A 19,250-nucleotide genomic window follows, 5' to 3' on the forward strand; every position below is an offset into this window, starting at 1 on the left:
AGGTAGGTAATAGAAGGTCTGTGGTGCTCTCTAACTCTCTTTCTCTCACCCTCTGTCTCTCCTTCATGACAGGCTTGCTCTGGAGAAGTCTGGTGAGTGGCAACTACCAGGTAATTGACAAGCCCACAAGCAGGGCTATGAAGCCTTCTGCCAGAAGCTTTGTGAGTGAACTTGAGAGTGGGCCCTCCAGCCCAAATCAAGGCTCTTGTCCCCTCACACCAGAACAGGTTGGCTGCCTTCTCATGAATGAACTGAGTGGGAAGCCTCAGTTGCTCCCAGTGCCCAGGGTACATAATTGTCCATTCATCTCTTAGTGTTCATGGCCCTTCACCCCAAGCAAGCCCACAACAGAAGTAACTGACTGTGATCAGGAGAGTGAGTTGGGAGGGCAAGGGATTGGGATTGAGAGGGGGTGTGGAGCTGATGTGACAATGGAGGTGACATTCAATGACCAATTGGAGGAGATGAGGTATCTAAGGAAAGAGGTCAGCAGGTCCCAGAACACACTAGGTGAGAGTGCAGGAACTCATAGAGCCACCCAGCCACCCACAACAGTGAAGGCATAATAACTCCTTCCTGCGTTCAGACACTAAGGTCTGCAGTGGTTTATTACCCAAGAATGGAAAATTGCAGTGGGCAGAAATTTATCTCCTTGGCAAATCTTGCCTTACCTTTATGGTCGTGCCCACCTGCCACCTCCTCGGTCTTCCCTGGTGGAAACCATCATTCCCCCTCCCAAACCTATTGCTCTTGATTCCCACTTCTCTTGGGAACCTATCGCACCCACCTGATCAGGTCAGAACAGGCCATCATGAGATGCTGTGAGCATATACAACCTGACTTCTAATTACACCTGCTCCCCAACATTCCCTAGTGGCTCAGATGGTAAAGAATCCACCAGCAATGGAGGAGACCTGGGTTCATTCCCTGGGTTGGTACAATCCTCTGGAGAAGGAACAGCTACCCACTCCAGTATTCTGGCCTGGAGAAGTCCATGGACAGAGGAACCTGACAGGCTACAGTCCATGGGGTCCCAGTGATTTGGACATGACCGAGTGCCTTTCACTTTCCCACCCTTCCTCACAAGATGTAGAATGGTTAATTATTTCATTAACTCTATTCCACTCCTAAGATTTGAGGTGCACTTTGTGATGCTTCTTTCTCTGATAACAAAAGTGAGGTTTGGAGGGGATGTGACTTGCACATGGTCACTGATAAGGGTTAGGTCAGGCTTGGATGCATATTTGCATCTTGAGATGGACCACATTCATACTTATTGGTGTTATTAGCTTCTGTTGGAAGAAAAGCTATTTTTGCACATAGCTGTTAGGCTCACAATACTGGCCCTATGCTCCCATCCTGTCCCCTCCCTTATGATGTGTGTTGCTAACCAGTGGCTCAGAATACCTCTCATAAGAGGCATGTCATCTGCCCTGCTTGCAGACACTGACCATTCACTCCTCGTGTTCCTTCTCTCCCTAGTCTGCCCTGTGTCTGTACATAGCCTCCCCCTTGTCTCCCACAGAACAGGGCAGAGATGGTAGCTGGAGCTGACTGGTCAGGGAGGAAGAGGCAATATGCTATTCTGTGGCCCACAGGATCCACCATGTGGGAAGGGGAACCATGGCAGCAGGGCTGCAGGGCCAGACTGGGATTAAATGGGAGGCTTTGACCAGTGTTCCCAGTTGGGGAGTAGGGTGGAGGAAGAGAATGAGGCTGAAACAGAATCCTTTCATTGGTAAACTGACATTTATGGACCTCCCTTTGTGTCAAGCTCGAGGCTGAATTTACAAAGCATGTAAGGGCTAATTCATGGAGCTCTCAACTCAAGTGACATCAGACCTGAGGTCAGAGGTCACCTTAGTCACTCAGGAAAACAGAGACTCAGAAGAAGGTTAAAGAGGTATACTCATGGTCCTTTAGCCAGTGACAGAGCTGAAGTCTCCTTCCCCACCTGTGGGCCTCTGTGACTGCCAGCCTGGGGCTCAGATGACTCAGAAACTCAAAAATGCCTGGTTGAATCAGGAAGTTTTGGCTGGAGGAGCTTCTGGACAAAGCCTTGTACTTGCTGGTGGCTTCTCCGCTGTCACTCAAGGCAGAGGAAGAGAAACCTGCTCACTGAAGCAGCTCTTCGTCCTGCTCATTGAGTGACAGGATCACAAAGGACACAGACAAAGACATCATTCTCTCCCAGCATCTCTCCCATTTCTTAGGTGGGCAGACATGAAGAGGACCCATTACAGAGGAGTCACAGCAAGAGAGCAAATCACTGATGCCAGAGTCTGGTCTTCTCTCCCAGGAGCCAGCTGTGACCCAAGGACTGGCATGGGGTCAGTGAAGTCTCTGGAGATGTGTTCAACAGACACCTGCAGGAAGCCTTCTGGGGCCACAGCACCTCCCTCCATCCTCCCTAATGCCAGCCCTGCCTTTTGGAGGAGCCTCTCCTCTGGGTGGCATTTAGCAGATCTCCAAGTGTTGGTCTCTGGGGGCATTGTACTTGAGCTTGTGGGCTTCGAAGAGATTTTCCAACTCCTTCATGTAGCACAGTGCAGCCTGTCCACCTCCTCCTGGGAGGGATGCAGTGTCTTCTGCACCTCGATGGGCTTCCCCACTGCAAGACTCAGAGGTGAGTGGTGGCTCAGAGCAGGAACCACTGAAAGTGCAGGGACCTTGGTATTCCCACTACAGTGGTCATCTGAGTAGATAAGCACTCCAAATCCCTCCCGTTCAATTCTATTTTGCATTATAGATTCTGAGATATTAGGTCAAATTCAACAATCTGTATATCAACAGTACAGCCAGCAGGCATTTTCATGCATTATCTCTTATGTTATCCTAACAATTATGTAGGGATATAACTTGGTTCTATTCCTGTTTGACTGCCGAGGAAATGAGCCCCAGGGAGGTTAAATAACTTGTTCAAGGTCATATAGCCAGGAAAAAATCAGTACCAGGGTGTAAGCCCTAAGGATGGGCTATTAACCTCAGGGAAAGGTGGATCTGGGAGTCTCAGATGCCATGATTGGAAGAGACTGTGTTTGTGGGACGAGGTGGATTAGAAAGCAGCTGCCATGTCTTCTTCTCTTGAGAATGGTCCTGAGGCAGCAGCACTGTAAACATTCATGAGAATCAGTTCAGTTCAGTCACTCAGTCCTGTCCGACTCTTTGCAACCCCATGAATCGCAGCACGCCAGGCCTCCCTGTCCATCACCAACTCCCAGAGTTCACTCAGACTCACATCCATTGAGTCAGTGATGCCGTCCAGCCATCTTATCCTCTGTCGTCCCCTTCTCCTCCTGCCCCCAGTCCCTCCCAGCATCAGAGTCTTTTCCAATGAGTCAACTCTTCGCATGAGGTGGCCAAAGTACTGGAGTTTCAGCTTTAGCATCATTCCTTCCAAAGAACACCCAGGGCTGATCTCCTTCAGAATGGACTGGTTGGATCTCCTTGCAGTCCAAGGGACTCTCAAGAGTCTTCTCCAACACCACAGTTCAAAAGCATCAATTCTCCGGCGCTCAGCCTTCTTCACAGTCCAACTCTCACATCCATACATGACCACAGGAAAAACCATAGCCTTGACTAGGTGGACCTTTGTTGGCAAAGTAATGTCTCTGCTTTTGAATATGCTATCTAGGTTGGTCATAACTTTCCTTCCAAGGAGTAAGCGTCTTTTAATTTCATGGCTGCAGTCACCATCTGCAGTGATTTTGGAGCCCAGAAAAATAAAGTCTGCCACTGTTTCCACTGTTTCCCTATCTATTTCCCATGAAGTGATGGGACCGGATGCCATGATCTTCATTTTCTGAATGTTGAGCTTTAAGCCAACTTTTTCACTCTCCACTTTCACTTTCATCATCACCCCATAATGCAAAGAAAGTTTGGTAGAAGGGTTTGCTTGTATTCAACTAAGAAATGACTGGGTGAGTGAAGATGAACAGCTCTATTAGTACTGCCTTTGGAACCTAGTTGAAATTCAAGAAGAAAGCAAATAGTTGAAAGATGGTGCTAAGTCTATGGACTAAAGCCCATGTCCATTATTTACCAGGCAATCCCTCTGGCTCTCCTTCAGAGACTGCTGATTGCTCCTTTACACACAGATCTAACAGAGCTGCCATGGTCTTGTGTCCACCTTCTCCAATTACTGTCATTAGACCCTGTGGTCAGATTTGTCTTGCATAATAAAAAGGCAAATACCCTTATCAAACCTCAATTTTGTTACCAAGGGCAGGCTGATCTCTTGAAAGTGATTTACCTTCTGTGGGCCTGTGTTTGCAATCAATAAAATGGGGATGAGAGTCCCTCCTCACAAGTTGTTGGGAAAACTAAGCTGCTGCATGTAAGGAGCCAGGGCAGTGCCTGACACACTGCAGGGACTCAGTAATCAGTAGTGGCTACTGGTCTTCATGCCCCTGTTACTCTTCTCATTCTAGACTGCCTTTCATAGGGTTACTTGCCTGTGTGTCTGTTTCACACTCTAGAACTTGTGCTCCACAAAGTCAAGGGTGTACTGCTCTATGTCCAGGTCTCCTTGCAGCACAAGCCCAGGCCTCTTACACAATAGCCCTTCCCCTCCCAGCCCGGGTCTAGGCTCACCCACAGTGGTGATGGGTCAGTGGCAGGGCATAAGACCAAAGCTGTACTGGAAGACTCCACAGCTATAGAAGAGCAGGATGGAGCCTCTAGTGCTCTTGTGAAGTCGGTCCTGAAACCACCGCAACCAGAAACCAGGAGAGTTCTCAACCTTGTCATAGATGTCATTCTCCCCAAAGGAGAAGATCAGCACCAGATCTGCCCTAGAGGGAGACAGGAGAGAGGGCGTGTGGAGGGGCAAGAAGGCACAAGCTGGTACCCTAGCCTACTGAAGGGACCTAGTGAGCAGGAACTGGAACAGAGGACAGAGCCCTGGGACAAAAGTAGGAGGCCTCAGGTGTGTCCCAGACCTGCCACAGCCTTGGGACCTGGCCTGTCTCAGGGCCACTGTCAGGCTGTTGTAACATGACAGGGAGTCCAGAATGCTGCAGAGAGTCCTCCTACATAGAAAATATCTGCAAATTTTCTGAAAAATCTCTTCTGCGCCAGCTACCTTGTATTCTTCACAGATGCTTTAGGAGAACAGCTTCTATGCTATGTCTCAAACTTTATAGTCCAAGTCCCTTCGAGTCAGATGTAATGCAAGCTTTCAACAATATGACCTTTGACACTTATTCCCTTTAATCACCAAACTCCCTTCTAGAATCTTCTCCGGGTATTTGCAAATGAGACAAAACATCGATCACCAAGATAGACTCTTCAATGTCAATGGATTGGGAATCTACCTGCCAAAATAGAATCTGCCTTAATCTCTGGTGTATCCCACAAAAACACAATCCTTATCAACCTACAGTTGAACCCAGAGCCCTCTCCACAATACCCATGCATCAGGTCAAGCCTGATGAAGTCCTTGCAATTCCACAGCACCAGCTTGTAGGCTCCAGGCCTGGCATTCAGTGCCTCCTGGATGCCCCCAACAAGGATGGACAGCAGATTGATGCTTTCTTTCCTGCTCAGAATGTCAGCAGCACTCTCCTTGTCTGCTGAGACCAGCCCTGGGGAAAGAGGAAGGTGGATAGGTTTGGGGTTACAGGGAGAGACCATGGGGTACGTATGGCAGGTCTCCACTCACCCTCCTCCTGCAGCTGGGAGTTCCCTGAGGGCTGGGACTAAATCATTCCCTTCTTCCCAATCCCTCACTAAGGTCATTGCTGGGCACAGAGATGTGGGAAATGCTTTCTTGTGTCCAGCCTCATTCTCCACTGCACATGCTCTTGCAGGAAGTATAGAAATCTTAGAAGCCCTCCCTGAAATCCTTCCTCCATGTCTCCAGCCCTCACCTTCTCATGCTGGCTAGAGTTGGGAAGACTCACCCACGGACGTGATGTAATCCCTTGAAGACAGGGACCCAGAACCACAAGTTTAGCATCATCAGATGTGAGCGGATGCCTAGGAAAACTGAGGAGAACCCAGTGCCCTCAGTGCACAGGTTGGTAAAAGCTCCAATCACCCCGATCCCATGAGGGTCGAAGCCAGCGAGGTAGTTCCGGGAGGGGTCCAGGTCGGCAGTCTTGACCAGCTGCAGGGACAGCAGCCTGGTGAATCGGGGCTGCACCTCATGCCCTCCCCAGTCTCTGCTAACTGTCTGTGCTGACCTCTTCTATGTGTTCCCAAGTGCTATCACACCCCCATGTGAGTGTCCTGAAATTAGAGAAGCCTATCTGAGGATACTCGTCCCTGGTGCAGGCCTGGAGCAGAGGAGATGCTCTGGGAGACCATTGGATAAAGAGGGAGAGAACAGACCCATGAATGGATGAAGCTGAAACAGCCCACCAGATAAGGAAGGCCCCTACCCAAGGCAGAGGTAGGACTCCTAGGAGGGTGACTGGGACACAAGCCCCTGTCCTACGTGAAGGGAAACCTTATCCCAGGCAGAGCCCGCCCAAAATGAAGGAGCCATTGCAGGAGAGAGTGAGCATCTCTCCAAGGGCTGTGGCATCTGGAGTTCTGTCCCAGGTCAGAGCTGACCACTGAGCCCCTGTGACTCAGTGTAAGAGACCCTAGGGCGCAGGGATGTGGGGGCCAGGAGGAGGGACATGAAGTCCTGGTGATGCCCACAAGTGTGGGTGGGAAGGGGTCAGGGAGGTGTCCTTCCAAGTCTGCAGCACTCCCTGACACCAGGTCACAGCCTGCCCACAGCACTGCACCCCTGCTCAGGGCTTGGTCTGTGTCGACACTGCTGCTCCGGGATAATGAAATCTTCACAGAGAAACCCAGATCCTGGACTGATCTTCAGCATAAGGTGGAGGCAGCTTGTCCTAGAGGAAACACTGCCTGATTTTCTACCATTAGCTCCTCAGGAAGCCCATAGGATGTGTTTAGGAAGTTCTAGTGCTCAGACGTAGTCTCCTAATTTCACTAGAAACTCTCCTAATTTCACTGTGATTTCATAGAATCACAGTGCAAAGGTTTGTGGTGTGGAGTAGGCCCAGCAGAGTGGTTAAGACAAGGAGTGTTGCTTGCCTGCCTTCAAGCCAGCAGCCGCTGTAGCTGCCACTGACAATGGTTCTTGAAAGGAAGTCAGGATGGAGGAAAAAAGGATACTGGTCACAGTGAGTGAGGACGCACATCAAAGGAATGATTGCAGTGAGCCCAGATTTTGCATCTCCCCATATACAGAAAAACAGGAAAATCAATAACTTGAGGTGTCTGCTTTTTGTGACTGGCAGTAATATTTTTATGTTTGTCTACATAGGTGGTTTTTTTTTTCCCCCAGCGAAACCCATAAGTCCTGACCCGTCCGTTACTTTCAGAACAGCTCCTCCGAGGTTGCTGAGAGGCTATCTGCTGACTACAGTCCTCAGGAACATCTTAGGACAAAACCCCTCACAACTTTAAGGTTGTGCACTTGTTTTCAGTAGACAGCAGACTCTCCCTGGCTGCCCTACCTCCTGCCATGCTAAAATTCCTGCACGGCCTGCTCTGTAAGGGGGTGTGGATGACTTGGAAGTTCTCCTGAGGGGTGACAGAGTCCAGAATCTGGCTACCATAGCCCCCTTTCAGGCCTCAGTCCAGGACAGGGAGGTCAAAGTGCACGTCATCTCTGCCTCTACTGGACACGGGGGTACTGCCCGCCCTCTGCAGGTGTTGATGCCACAGGACTACAGTGGCCTACAATTCTGAACACTGTGCATGGAATTTCTGGAAATCAGGTTCAGTTTCTCACAATATTATCAACAGTGCCCAAGTTGAGAAATACTCTGGGGGAGATAGCGCGTTAGAGGAGGGACAGAATAGATGTAGATAAGACAGGCACAGAGCAACTCAGCACCACTTTTCTTTCAGATGTGCAATTGATAGCAGCTCCAGGTGTGAAAAGAGAGCCAGATGTTGTTCTTAGAAGGCCCCAGGATGACCTGCTGGTCCTGGAATCCACATAACTCAAGGAGGTATGTGGCAGCATCTCTACTGTACATATGAAGACGTCGAGGCTCAGCAAGCATGTGTAACTCATCCAAGGTCATACAGCTGGCATGTTGCAGACCCTGTATGAGAATCTATGATGTTCACCTTCAGAGGTTACACTCTATACACGCTTCTCTTCTGTATCCAGAAGAGTGCCTGCCTCCAGATGAGGGCCTGTCCCTGCCTTGCACTACTAAAGGCTGTACACCTCTGTGCTAAGATACGTATACGTGCCATACTACACGACCCAGAGAACCTTCAAATCTCTTTCAAACATCAATCCTCATATTGGCTCTGCATCTCTATACATGGGACACCATACCCAGAGAGAAACCAACTATTCTCAGGTCACAGAGTGGTAAAAGTCTGTCTCCTGCCTCCCAGCCCAGTATTCTGCTCACTGCACACAGGAACACGTTTTCCCATGGACACTTGGACCACAACACAACCACCGCCATTATTCACCAAGATGGGGAAATAGTCCTTCATGTACCTCCATATGACCCACTGCCTTAGTACATCACTCTGCCTGCCCCCCTGCCAAGGCTTGGCTCGATCCACATACCACCAGATCGCATACAGGACACTGAAGATGCAGAATCTTGTGAACAGGAGGCCTATGAAGACCACATAGCAGACAATGCCTGGGGAGGCAGGCAGGAGCATTAGTGATGAGACGTATAAAGCACAAGCTCTCCCCATGTGCCCAGCACTAGCAGCACAGTCCTGTCCCGGCCTCGCCCCAAGAGGAAGGGGTCAGCCTTCTCTGCCTTAAAGGAAGAAGAAATGAGCCTGTCCTGTGTCACACTGGGAGATTGGGTTTGAAGCCAGGTAGACCTAACTTCAAACTGACTTTTTCCCCACTACGCTTTTTCCCAGACACCTCGTTCCTTTCAGTCTTCTCCCTCTACTGCCATCTCTGCCCTATTCAATAGTCTGTATTCACCAGGTGCTCAATAAATGCCGGGTAGAGATATGACAGGATGAAATCTTTCTAGTATGCATTCTATGAATGAAGAAGCTTTCTACCTAGCCCACCTTCTGTTTACCTCAGCCCATCTTTCCATAGATAAATCCTATATTCCATAGATATGTCTCCCCTTTAGCTGAAGTCCCCACATGACTTCTCATAACTTTGAGGCTCAGCTCAAACAGCTTAGCCTGACTTCAACCTCCCCACTGCTAACTTGATGTCCCTCTTGCTCCAGCCTCACTTACCACATGCACCTCTTGTTCTGGCCACACCAAGCTGCTCAGTGTGGATACAACTCCCTGAGCTCTTTAGCTTTTGTTCAGTTCTTTGCTCTGCTGCCAGGCCATTTCCTGCTGAAGAAGGGAGGAAGGAAGAGGGCAATCTATGCCTGGCCTGTCCGTCAGGAGTGCAGAAGGGCTAGGACAGGTTCATGAGCAATTCCTTCCAGTCTTAGGATTCTGAGTTCCTTTTCCCAGGCTAATCCCGGCTTTGACTCAGGTTCAGGTGGTCTGTAGGGCTGTCTTTAATCTGATGCCAATGGCCTTTATTCTTAGAAAATATTGTGTCCTCTCCATTCTATTCCCTCCATGAAACCATGTGCTCAAACTCTTAAAGGTCAGCTTCCACTTGTATTGCATTTGAAAGTTGGGTAAACTGGGCCTGTCATTCATGGCTGACTACCCGGGGGAGGGGACTTTTGACCCAGTCTGAATAGTAATAAAATGCATAAGCCAAAGTAGGTTAGGGCTCACAGAGCCTCACTTATTCAGAGCACATGCAACGTGCCAGGTGCTGGAGCTACAACCGTGAACAACGCACAGATGTACCTGCCCTCATAGTGCTGATTTCAGTGCTGTGTTTGATGCTCTTTGTATTGTCTTTTCAAGTTTTATGGCAGTAAAACCTATGTTAAACATAACATGTATCAAAATAATTTTTTAATTGTATTATCTTTTATAAAATTTATATTATAGTTAATTCACAATATTATGTTCATTTCAGGTGTACAGGAAATTAAATGAGTTATACATATACATATATCCACACTTTTTTTTCGTTCTTTTTCCATGTAAACCATTACAGCATCTTGAGTGGAGTTTCCTATGCTCTCTAGAGATTTTTATTAGTTATCTATTTTATGATAGTAGTGTGTATGAAGTGAAGTCGCTCAGTCGTGTCCGACACTTTGCAACCCCATGGACTGTAGCCTACAAGGCTCCTCTGTCCATGGAATTTTCCAGGCAAGAAGTAGCATGTATATGTCAATCCAAACCCCCCAGTTTTTCCTTCCTTCCTGGTCCTCTGGTAACCATAAATTTGTTTCAATGTCCACATGCTATGTAAATAAATAAATTTATTTGTACCCTTTTTTGATATTGCATATAAGTGATATCATACAATATTTGTGTTTCTGTGTCTGACTTACTTCATTCGCCATGACAATTTCTAGGTCCATCCATATTGTTACAATGGCATCATTTGTTCTTTTTAATGACTGAGTAAATATTCCATTTATATCCATTCCTCTGTCATTGGACATTTAGATTGTTTCCATGTATTAGTTATTGTAAATAGGGCTGCAATGAACATTGTGATGCATGGATCTTTTCATATTATGGTTTTCTTGACAAAGACACTATAGAGAACTAAATGGAGATACCTTATGAAACCAAAAATAGAGCTACCATAAGACCCAGCATTCCTACTCTTGGGCATATACCTAAAATGATTTTTAGTGTATTGTTGATGGCATTAGTTCATCATATTTCTGTGTAACAATCACCATCCTTCATCTCTGGAACTCTTTTCATCTTCCCAAACTGAACCTCTGTACCCATGAAATGAGAACTCCCATGTCCGGTCTAGAGAATAAAACCCAAGTTGTTCATAGTAGCTCCCTGCGGGGTAGGATTCACTTTTTCCTGGATTCATTTTTAGAATACATATTCTCTTTGAATGAGTAACAATAGCATGGATTCATTTTTCACTCAGAAAAATAAAATAAAAGATTTTTTAAATGCTTGCATTTCCACTTGACCAAAAGAATTCTCCTTACCCCACAGTATACTGCACCCTGGGCTCACCTTTTAGCTCCTGTCATCAGGCAATGCCAAACTTGGGAGTATTTCCAGTCCCTGAGAAAGGAAGATCTCTTCTTTCCCCTTATAACACCCAGAAAGAAAAATGCAAAACCCCATTTTACTGAGACCTGGAGAGTGTAGCCAGGTTGGCTAGGTCACCCAGAAAGCTAGGAGGATGGGACCTGGCATTCAGTTCTACTATTTTGGCTCATTATGCTCCCAACATTCTTTCATTTAACAAACATATACCAACATCAACTCTTCAAGGAGCTAGAGATGCAGATGAGAACAAGACCACCTGTTTGAAAGGAGCTTACCTTTCTGTGTAAGTGTGTGAATTAAAGAAAAAAGAACAGAGTAAACAAGTAACCTACTAGAAAGTATTTGTCTGGGACCTGAGTCCGTGGTGATGGGTCCCTGTTGACCTTTCTGGTCACTTCTTTGCCCCTCCCCCAAATGCCTGCTGTATGGCCAGCATGAGCCAGCTGTTCACTACATGTACAGCATGTATGGCCCACGGCAAGCCCTTACTTTCTTGCCAGTCTGTACATTTTGCCCATGGACAATCTCTTAAGTATCTTTGAAAAGTGGTCCCATCCCTCTACCTACCGCTAGCCTCCCTAGATCAGGGTAAGGAGTCTTTTCAGAATTCAGAGCCATAATTCAGAATGTGAGGCTCAAGAGGCAACTAGGAGGATATTGCATAGATACAAAATCATTTCAAGCATTTAAACTGTAAAAACCATTCTTGGCTTTTGGGCTGTAGAAATACAGAAACAGTCAGGGGGCTGTATGTGGCCCACAGACCTGCGTTGTGACCCCTGTTGCAAACCGTGACTTTGTACCTGAGCAGGGCCTATGCAGCCTTCCTAGAAAAGACCTCTCATATCCTCGGTCTGCCCCTTATTTGTAGAAATACTGTGGCCTCATAAGCTTTCTCCAATTTCTAAAGGATAAAATGAACCAGAGAAATGATAAACACAGAAAGAAAGGAAAACAGTCAAGAGAAAATATTAATAATAATAGTTTTACTTATTCAATAAATCAAGAAACTTTAGTAACTCCTCAAGGGCTATAGATAACATTCTGAGCCTCATCTTTGAGCTGTTTTGCAGATACTGAACCCCCACCAGGTAGAGGAAGTTGCTCACCAGCCTGTAGACCTCAGACCGGGGGAAACCAGAAGGTTGGTGATGTTGGCTCCCAGTTACCTCACCACCAAGCAATCAGACAGTTGTCTAGGAGCTGGTCATGTGCCCAGAAACTCTACCTCACCCAGTATCTAGACACAATTCCCTGAAATTCATGAGGCGGGGGCGGCGTTTCTGTAATTTTGAGCCGTACATACTCAGACTCCTCTCTTGGCTCCTGCAATGAACACTGCACTTTCTAAAAATTTTTATCTCAACCAAGTATCAGTATATGAGCTTTACTGTGCTCGGGAAAGCAGGCCCAAATCTGATTTAGTAACAACTTCTCCCTGTCATCTGCCTCCCCCAGACACCACAACACAATTGAGATTCCTTAATTGCAGCCTGTCACACACAGATTGGACCTTGTCCTTCCAGTATGTAAAGCCCTCCTGGGGCTGCCCTTTGCCCTCGGGATAAGGGACAAAGTACAATCTCTTATTTCTGACACTGGTGGACTCATCTTCCATCTCTCAGCTGCCCTTACTGTAGCTCCAGGCTCAGGGCCACTAGACCTCCCTGTGCTGTTTCTGATGGTCCCAGGGACCAGGCTGGGCTAGGGGTGGGCACAGATAGCCATACACACTCCTTCTGGCAAAGCTCTCAGTGGCCATCTGAGCAGGATGCTGAGCCAGCAAACAGTTTAGGATCTGTATTTTCTTCCCATCAACGCACTGTGGTGCTCAAGGTTACCAGTTTCCAAACCAGCTCGCCTTACCCATGGCCAGGAAACAGCTGACCCGCTACAGGACCGCGAATGTTTGCAGCCTGCGTTCCCAAGGCACAAACAAGGGGGCGAACTCCACCGTGCTGTTTGATCTGCTGTCTCAGGAAGCTTCTCTGAGCTCTGCTGTGGTCTGAGACACCTCTGGTTCATTGCTGCCAGCAGTTTTCTAAGCACTTGTAGGGGATGCGGGTGGGTTACCAGCCAGCCGTAAGGTGTCATTGCAGGAACGAGATTCTTAGGAGAAATCTTTAAAAGCACCTGGTCGGAACCTAGCTGAATATGGGAGAAGAGAAGTACAGTTTACTCCTCAGGCAATACATTATCTGCCAGATGACCTTTGCTCAAATCTTGCCCATTACTTAGCAAGTGAAGCAGCAAGTATGGGGCAATCCTGCCCTCTTTTCACTTACACAACTACTTGGCTGCAGTAATTGCCTCCTTTCACTTGCCAGGTCCACTGTTCCCCTTTACAAATAAGCAATACCGGCTCCCATATAAATATCCATCAGCCCCAACATCTCCTCCATCACTGGCCCTGTTCCTCAGCTCACCTGCATAGCACAACTCAAGAAAGAACCATCTGCATTAAACACCCTCCCCTCCCATTCTGTCCTCCCTCCTCCAGGCTTCAGACATCACTGTCCTGTGGAAGTGCCCTTGACAAGTTCACCAGTGGCCTCCACACTGCTGACTCCAGTGGTTAATTCTCAGCTCTCATCTTGACCTCTCAGCAGCCTCAGACACAGCTGTTCCCTCCCTCCTCCTTGAAACCACTTAGCCTGTGGGCACCACCCTCTCCTGGTTTGCCTCCTGCCCCTCTGGCTACTCATGGGTCTCCATGGTGGCACTTATCCTTCACCAGACTAAGTGTTTGAAGGTCCTCCTGCCCCCTCAGTCCCTGGACCCTCCCTCTTCTCTCCACCCTCTCTCCCGCAGAGACCTTATCCAGGTTAATGGCCTTGGAATCTTCCAAACTGCTTCTCCAGCCTGACCTCCCCCGAGCTCAAGACTTAACTTTGTAGGTGGGTACTTGACATCCTCTCTGTCTCCTCAGCACCTCCAGCACAACCTGTCTAAAATTGAACTTGACTTCCTCTCACCTGCCCTTGCTGCAGTCTCCACATAGCCATAGAGTTTTCCAAGGTCATTATAAATTACGCTGGTAGTCAACTGGTTAGGACTCTGCACTTTCAGTGCTCTGTCTGGGGTTCCTCGTGTACTTCCATGGGTTTAACAGTGGTTTCTTAATGCTTAACGGAGGTTGAGAACATTTAAAAATATCTAATGGGCCGGGACAACATGGCAGCCCCCATCCTTGGCTCTCTGCTGGGGATTGTCCAGCAGGTTGTTCCTTCATCAGCTTCAGGCCAAGTTTGAAGTTACTATATGGACTGGAAAACACACATCTTCAGAATAGAAGAAAAAGGCCTATGAGTAGAGAGGCTATGGATCAGTTCTCTCAGGGAGACCACCATTCTCCCAAATAAGCTTCAGTCAGTGTCTGATGAAATTGCTGCCCTTCTCAGGGATAGCTGTCTCATTACAATCAGAAATCATGTGTTGAGAGGTTCCCTGCACAGGTGTAAAGTGACGCTGGAGGCTTCGTGGTATGGTTGTCCACTTAGCTGGTTGTGGGTAATTGTTGGGGTTGAGCGAACACTGTAGCGAGTCACTCCAGAACCTACTAAGATTACAGGAAAAGCAATTCTGTCAAGAAGAGACTTTTCTGAAAGATAGGAACTTAATTTGGGAGGATCTGGATTAGAATTCTGCTCTACCTGAATCTGTCTACAATTAAAGTACTTCTAAATTTTAAAAGAAGATATTTGAATGTTTCATTCTGCCAGTGAATTATCTTTTCTCTTGGACTTAATAAACATACTGTTCCCATGCATAGTGCCTAGTGTTGAGCATTAAAAAGTTTCTGTGAAAAAGAAATTGTTCACTGTTCAATTGAATATCATTTTATGATAAGTTCGTGTTCTGGTCTTTGTTGATTTAAGTATTTCTTGCATGGGAAAGCTGCTTCCCGTCCCCACAGCCAGCCTCTCTGATTATCGCTGACACCCGTGCTCTCACTGGTCTAAGCCTCTGTGTCCTTTCTCCCTGCCACAGTCTCAACAGCCAGAGGGATGGCTGGGTCTGAGGCTACATGACTGCACCAGCTACAGACTAGTGGTGTCAGGCTTTCCCAAAACAGCAGCACCAACTTACATCTCACCCAGAATATATCAGTGTCCCCTGGATGCAGACCGTGTCTCCTCCTGGGTAAATTCAGACATCTTATTTCCTGGTGTTAGACAGATATCAAGTTGGGGGTCTTGATTTCCATTTAACATCACAAATGGTGACCATGACTTTATTCATTGCATTCCCACTGTGTGAAAAGTTTATGAAGAAGAAAGACAGTGGAATTGGGCAGAGGGCAAGGGCAAACCAAAATGGCCCATCAGAGTGGTCCTGAATTGGGCTAAAGTGGCCGAGGCTGACATCCTGCCTGGATCTGTCTTAGGATCAGTTGCCCCTGTGCAGGCAGCTCTGCAGCTGGGACCACCCCTCCTTCCTTGAAGGTGCATCTGGGAGGCATTTTCCAGGGTCCTCCCTCAAGGCAGATTGGAAGAGCCCTGATGAGAGCCGAGACCAGTCCTGCATTGGCCACTTGCCAGCTGTGATACTTCAGAAAAGTCCTTCCCTTCCCAGAGCCCCTCATCCTACCAGGTATCAGGGGCTGAGATACAGCCCCTAGTGACCTGTGTACAGCGCTCAGCAGTCCACCGGGGTTTCTGTGCCCCTCACCTCACAATCCCCTTACAGGCCAACAGCCAGGCAGCACCATACTTCCTGGGGCAGTGCAGCTCCTGTGTGGTCTGAGGACCTGCCTGTGTCCACCAGCTGCCTGTTACTGGTTCCTGACAAGGTAAGTACAGAGCTGGAGAGGGCTGCTCAGAAACCTTAGAGCAACATGGCACTGTAGTTCTGTGTGTAATTAAACTAATAAATTAAAATTGGATTGAACTCGTTTTCTTTGTTTTCTTCATTTCTGGGTAATTTATGTTGTATTTTTCAAATAGATGGCTTCCTGATGACTCAGGGGTAAATATTCCACTGGCCAATGCAGAAGACACAAGATTGAGCCCTGGGTCAAGAAGATCCTCTGCAGAAGGAAATGGCAATCAAGTTCAGTATCTCGGCCTGGGGAATCCCATGGACAAAGGAGCCTGGTGGGCTACATTGCAAAGAGTTGGACATGACTTAGTGACTAAACAACAACAAAGAGAAGGTGATGGTGGGTTAGAAAAAAGAAATAATACAAAAATCTGGACCTGTACCACAGCATATTGAGGTGATATGCCCACTACCTAGGGCAACTCCAACAAGATCACCCGACATTTTTAACACTATTTGAGGGAGGTGGCCCTTTTGATCCTTCATACTGATATTTACTGATAAGACCAGGGTTTGATGGTGTTTTGTTCTATTCAGGGAACCTTTTAAAATAGCTGAGAGAAGGAATTTTCCTGTCCATCTATTTCTATCCATTCTCTCACTGGGGATATAACATGACTTTCGTGGCACCTGTTCAACTTGTTGAAGAAGGAAACACTCAGGTTAGCTCTCTGGCAGACAGTGAGGGGAAGACATAAATCTAAGAAAAGTCCAAACTAAGTTTGTGATTGACACAAACCTTCTCAGGCCTTTTAAATCCATCTCCAGGCTTTTACAAACAGAAGGGATATGGAAGACCTGGCACTGGTTGTGCCCTCATTTAGGGATTTCGCCTCATTTAGCCCGTGGCTACAGCTGGTGCCATTGCTGTTTTCAATGTACAGCTCTCCCGAATTTGAGGCCACAGTAGGCAAGGTGAGAGCAGGACGCCTGCGCAGGCAGCTTTCACACTGGGACCAGGATTCTAGACATGAACTTCATCTGCATGAAGAGGTCACTGCAGTTACACTGAGATACTGGGTGTGTAGCATCCATCCAGAGCCCAGCATGTAGCGGGTTCCTAGACAGTGGCTCAGGGAGCTGACTCTGCCCTGCTGTGGGGTCACTAAGACAGATGCTCAGCCCAGCCTGAGGCATCCACTGCCTCTCCATCTGGTCCATGACCCGCTCCAGCTTAAGCACCTCCCAGGGCTCCTCCCTACATGGGGGGTGGGAGTCAATTCCTAACCCCTGAACCTGACAATAGCTCCCCAGACAGCAGGCCAGGCATCCTCAGGGTCCCTGCCTGCCCTGCCCCCCTCTATCTCAATAGAACTTTGCTGCACAAAGGCCTAAACCTCAGCCTCTTGTTCCCTAAACCTCACCTTGACCCTGACCTTCACCAGGAAGTCTCACCTACATGTGCTCTGTCCTCTCCCTCCTTTACTCCCTCAGCAGCTCCCATGTTCCCATCTCTGCCTCCTCCTGATCCCTAGCAAAGCCCAGTCCCCCTGAAAGGGTGAAGCTTGGCTGGACCACGTGGCTGCTGGCAGAGCTGTGCTGGCTGACCTCTGTCCCACTTGTTGTCACCATCCAGCATTCTGGCTAGGCTAGGCCCTTGTCATCACCAGGCTAGGTCCCAGTAGGCCCTTTATCTTTTGTGAGAAATGATGTCTGAAAACTTGTTCCAGGTCAAAGGGCAGCCTGATTTCAGGAAGAGACCCTAGCTCTGTCCAACCCTGACAGCCTCTGAGTCTCTCTACCACATCTGACAGCTCCTGAGCTCCTCGGGCTGTGTGAGTCAGCCTGTGTGCTGGTGGGAGATCTTCTCACAAGGGCAAGTCACTTTGGGCAGGCTGGGGCCCTGAGAGGGTGTCAGGGAGCAGGTACTGTGTAGTATTGGACCCTTGCTGTGCAGCTTCTGGCTCTCTGTATTCATGGGGAGCTCAACTGCTTAACAAACAGCCCAGTATCAGTCCTTAACACACAAAAGGGCACTTCCAGTCACACAAAGTCCAGAGAAAATATTCCTATTCAGGAACATATCTAGGCAGCCCTCCTCTAAGATCATGCCTTCTGCTCCCTCTTTGTGTGGCTCCAAGGTTGTAGTAAATGAATGGGATCCCTTTCCCTCTGGCTCTACCAGTCTCTTCTCACCCCCTATCCCCCATCCAGTTGCCCTCAGTCTGATGGCACCTTGTACTCCATCCCAGCAAGGCCTGGGCTCACAGCCATGATTCCCAACTCTGACCTGGGCTCACACCTTTGCCCCACCTGGGGCCCTGCTGTGTGGGCATCTCAGCCTGTGTCCTCCAGGTAGACTGCCTCCTGCAGCAGCCACAGCACAGAGGTTGCCAAGTTCAGTCTCTGAGGGCTCATAGGCTGTCGCTGTGGGAGCACCTGCAAGATGCCTCCAGCGATCACCTCCAGGTGTCACATCCTCCTACTGAGTGTGACTTGGACTTAGGGCCTTGCATCCAACTGATTGAATAAGGCAGAATTGGTGGTGAGTGACTCAGCGTTTAGGTAGCAGAAGATATATGGCTCTCTCTCCATCTCTCTGTCTGTCTCTCTCTGTCTCTGTCTCAGTTTCTCTCTTTCTTTCGTGACTGGCTTACTCTGGAGAAGTCTGGTAAGTGGCAATGGCCAAGCTAGTGGACAAGCCCACAAGCAGGGCTCTAAAGCTTTCTGCCAGAAGTTTCGTGGGTAAGCTTGGGAGTGTGTTGTCCAGCCCTACTCAAGGCTCTGAGACTATCCCTCTACAGTAGAACAGGTTGACTACCTCCTCATGAGTGAACTGAGCAGGAGCCCTCAGTCACTCCCAGCCCCCTTGGGACATAGTTGACTCATCCATTAATGCTTATGGCCCTTTCACCCTAAGCTAACCCACAACGTGAGTAGCTGACAGTGATCAGGACAATGAGTTGGAAGGGAGGGATTCAGGATGGAGGGAGGGACAGAGCTGATGTGACAAAGAAGGTGATTACCTTGATTGACTAAATTGAGGAGACAGAGCATCCTGAGAAAGAGATCAGCAGGTCCTAGGACAAAGCAAGTGGGAGGGCAGGAACTCCTAGAAGGACCACCCAGATGCCCACAAAAGTGTGGACCTAATAAATCCTTGCTGCCTTCAGACACTAAGGTCTGCAGTGGTTCATTGCCAGCAAAGGAAACCTGCAGGGGATGGGAGCTTCTCTCCATGAGAAACCTGGCCTTCCTTCATTGCCCCACCCACCTGCCACTATCTCCCTCTTCCTGGGTGGAAGCTATCACTTCCCCTTCTCAATCCCACTGCTCTTGATTCCCCCCTTCTCTTGGGACCCTAGAGCACTCATGTCATCCGTCAAAACAGGCCATCG

General features: G+C 48.3%; 1 pseudogene; it reads right to left on the reverse strand.

The window, feature by feature from the left end:
* Positions 1–2,457: 2,457 nt before the first annotated feature.
* On the reverse strand, positions 2,458–18,126 carry LOC102415982 (annotated as a pseudogene).
* Between the last annotated feature and the right edge of the window lie 1,124 nt (positions 18,127–19,250).

This window comes from Bubalus bubalis, chromosome 16, assembly GCF_019923935.1.
Source record: "Bubalus bubalis isolate 160015118507 breed Murrah chromosome 16, NDDB_SH_1, whole genome shotgun sequence".
Lineage (NCBI taxonomy): Eukaryota > Metazoa > Chordata > Mammalia > Artiodactyla > Bovidae > Bubalus > Bubalus bubalis.